This window comes from Raphanus sativus, unplaced genomic scaffold, assembly GCF_000801105.2.
Source record: "Raphanus sativus cultivar WK10039 unplaced genomic scaffold, ASM80110v3 Scaffold2721, whole genome shotgun sequence".
Taxonomy (NCBI): Eukaryota; Viridiplantae; Streptophyta; class Magnoliopsida; order Brassicales; family Brassicaceae; genus Raphanus; species Raphanus sativus.
Window position 1 is genome coordinate 1 of NW_026618029.1, and position 4081 is coordinate 4081.

Consider the following 4081-nt stretch of genomic DNA (forward strand, 5'->3'; position numbering starts at 1 on the left):
TTACAGATTGCAGCATTCCTTCTGCAGAATCAAAACGAAATACTAGGATTAGTAAGGAACAAAAAAAAAGACAACCGATCTCGAATGTGAGTGAACACACTTACTCGGAAAGTGATCTCTTGTTGTTAACAGCATAAGGGTAAGAGGGAGGTTCATTGATGTTCTTGTTAATTGCACTGAGCGCTCTTCTGGTCGGGCCAGTGTTAGCCGCCGCCATGATCTTTCCTCCTCCTCCTCCGCCTGCAAAATCATGTAAAAAACTCAGTTCAAGTACGATCTGATATTCGATTTAAGAAGTTGTTCGATTAAAAAAGTGTACCTTGTGGAAGATTGGTTGATCCAATTAGTCCAACGCTGTTCTCATCTGATTTGCTCATCTGGAGAATTAAATCAAAGCACAGTTTTTTAAAAAAAATTAGATTAAATTGGAAAAAGGTCTTGACTTTGAATTTGACAATGAAAACCCTTTTAGATCCGGTTTACTAATCAACCGATCAAGAACAGCAAACCCTAATCATAGATGACCAAAACCCCAAGAAAAAAAAAGATTTTACCTTTCGCCGTTCAATTCAAAGAAGATTAAGATCAGACCAAAGGAGAGAAAGAGAGATCCTTTCAGCCAAACCCAGAACAACCGATGTCGCTCTCTTTCTCCCCCCTCCCAATCGAAAGATTCTCACTTACTCGCTCACTCTCTCTTGCAATATAAGGGGCACTGAAAGGAAGAGGAAGAAGAAGAAGAAAATGAAAAAAAAGAAATTAGGAAAAAAAAAAACTCAAAACCCTCTTTTCTTTGGTAATAGAAATTTGAAAAAACAAAGAGTTTTCTTAAGAATTAACGGCTATTTAATCTTAACCGTTTAATGAACGCCACGTGTCTAATATCAACGCCCGCCTTCTTCTTCTCAACTCATTTGCTACCATTCAAATTTTCAGTTTTTTCTGTATGGGAAAGACACCTAAATTTTAAATATTATATAAATGATACATTATTACTTTACAAATCAAAATAACAATAAACACTGCGATTTGTCAAGAAATAAACGTCTCTGTTTTTTTTTAAAGAAATAAACGGTTGGATCAATTCTTTAAAACGAGGTATGAATTTTGAACTGTCTTCTTTAACCAAACGACAAAAGACTTTTTACTATTAATCTCGTGATTATAATATTAATTTTAATGTAAAGAATCACATAATCTCAGATCTAGAAGTGTACATGTATCATTATAAATTTTGAATACTGGAATCTTCTTTTAATAGGAATAAAATATATATACACACCTTTACATAATAATGGCACTGATTTACTTCCTCTTTGAGTGCTCTTCAAAAGAAGGTACTTCGGTGACTAGTGACTACATTAGTATCACCGACCACATACATTCATATCATTGGATTTTCTGTCTGGAGTTATAACCACAATAACTTCTTCTTTTCTACATTTGTATTCACATTAAATATCATGATATCCTTTTGGTTTTAGTTTGAAATTGTGCCATAACTTCTTCTCTATTGGCATATAAAATAGCATTTGTATATATCTCTACGGGTGCTTCCTGCATAACTTATGAGCTTCCTCGATCTTTTATGCAGTTTCTTTTATTCATCATCTTGTTCTTGAGGCTTATGCCGCTTATCTTCTTGTACAGTTTCCGTTTCTTGCTTGTGGACTGCTGATACATGACTCCACCAAACATACACATCAATAGAGTCCCAAAGTTCCAAAGAAAGTTGTTAGAGTGTTTACCCCATAACGAAATTGAGCATGCTCACCAGATACGCAATGTACGGTGTGACTGTAAACCAGTCATCTGTGAGCAGATAGAGCAAACTAGTTCCTCCAAAGATAGTAGCAAGAGAGATCCAAGTTTTAAGAGATGGACATGGCTAGTTCAAAAAAATGTGTCTCTCCAAGTCTCCAATAGCGATGAAAACAGGAACAGGTGAATGAAAGACGATAAAAGTGTCGACGTTAGAGTGGAATAGAAGTTCTCTGTTGGTGAAAAGTGACAAGTAGACCATGATTGCTGTAGGAGGTAACCTCTGCATGGTTAAGAGGTAGTGAATCTCCAGAATTTGATACTTTTCCACGAAGTCATATTTACCCTAATTCATACGGAAAGTTGAGAATCCCTGCAATAATCCAGCAACGCAATCAGATTATATTCAAATTTCAACAATATGATTGATATCACTCTTATGAAGACATACCAAGTAACTTAACTTTGTAGAACCATAATCAACCTCATCTAGACGTAGTAACAATCGCTTTGATGATGAAACTTGTTATTCATCTTGCTCTAAAGATCATCTCTTTAGAAACATGCATCCTCTATGATGACACCCATTTCTCCATATATTATGCACCAGTAGGGATGTCTGTCTAATGAATGCACTGACCATTTGGGTGTGGTCTGTTTTGGGCTTAGACTATCAATGTTCAGAAAAAAAGAATTTTGTCCATTTAGAAGAAGCTCATTTGGATGTGGACAACCCAATTGATGACATTCATATTCTTATGTACCACCATCCATCATATTTCCATTTCATAAGCTTCTAGTGATAACTGATAAGATAGTTCTAGCTTAGAGGCATTTGTAGTGTTTACTGTATAATGTTTTGGAACTAGAGATCATCCACAACGCACCAGCAAATCGTTTCCCATCTATGAGTTCATAACCGAGCCGAATCATTTGTCTAAGGACTCCCGACAAGTATCACCAACAGCTTTTATTTTCCTATTTCTAAGCTTATAATCGAGCCAATACATTTTTTTACAAATTCAAGATACAGTATAACCATTTTAAATGAATACTCTATAAATTAATATGCACTAAAATTTTCTATAAAATAATATACTTTTATAATCTCAAATTAAATTTTTGGTTCAATTAATATATCGATAAATTAATATCTCTATAAATTAATTTTTTTATATTTTTGGTGTACTCCCAACATTATTAATTTATAGAGGTTTCACTGTATAATATCACGCACTAAACACCACTTTTCTATTTATAAGTTTATAATTGACTACAGTTTCAAAAAAAAAAGTTTATAATCGAGTCAAGACATTTTTATAGAGTAGTATTTCGTATCTAGAATCATGTACCTATTTTCTATTTCTTAATTTATACCATCCACCAAACTAGCCCTATTTCTATTTATAAGTTTATAGTATCATCAATCACCACCCCCTCTTCTCCTGTTTTTAAGTTTGTACAAATTAATTGCTAAAAAAAATCAGATTTCAGATCTTGATTTCATTTTCATTTTCTTTCTTACCTTTCATGTTATTTTTTTTTGATAAATCAAAGGTATCTAGAATTAAATATACATATCAACTAAACATACAAACGGATAAATTTGATTTTAGTAGGTTTCAAATTGGGAGTTCTTAGCACCTTCTATGTTAGTTGGTTAGATAGCAAGTGCCAACTAAAAAGTTTATGTATCTGATTTGCTAACTAATATCGTAAAATTTATAAGCAAAGACTTTCCTAAATAACATAAAAGTGTTGTTAAATATGTTTATATAAAGTAGTAGGAAAAACAAGAAGTTACAAGTAAACTGAAAGATTTGCACATACACATAAAAAAAGTAAAAGAATTCATATAAAATCATGAAATCAAAGTCTAGTCAAGTCACCATCTGAATACAAACAAAAGGGTACCAAAAGATTTGAGTGCCAAACTTCATACTCTTTTTTTTTGTAACCCCAACTTCATACTCTTCTATTGATTTTTTCAATGCCATTGACAAATTTTTCAAATTCCAAAAATAAAAAAGTAGAGAAGATAAGGTGTAATCCCGTTTTTTGTCGTGTTGATCCACTAAAACGAATTTTCATTCGTTGGGTAATAACACCAGAAAGTAACTAAGGGTAAGATTGCTACGTGGTCACTTAATTTTCATTCGTTGGGTAATAACACCAGTTTCCCTCGTATGTGATCTAAGTATTACTATTAGCCATAATTATCAACTTTTATCTTTTTCTATTTTCTTTTGAAGTGTTGTTATGTAGTGACGTACAAGTACATTATACCGATACGCAATAAGTTTACCAAAATAACAAAATT

At 32.7% G+C, this 4081-nt stretch overlaps 1 long non-coding RNA gene across 2 annotated transcripts; it reads right to left on the reverse strand.

Annotated features, from left to right (window-relative positions):
• Positions 1–794, reverse strand: LOC130505943 (uncharacterized). Of its 2 annotated transcripts, none has more exons than XR_008941848.1 (4): positions 555–794; positions 320–377; positions 105–240; positions 1–18 (listed from the first exon to the last, which is right to left on the reverse strand). It is a non-coding gene; the product is annotated as an uncharacterized LOC130505943 (long non-coding RNA). The 2 variants fall into 2 exon arrangements; XR_008941847.1 differs by having other exon boundaries at positions 1–21; positions 555–793.
• Positions 795–4081: the final 3287 nt, after the last annotated feature.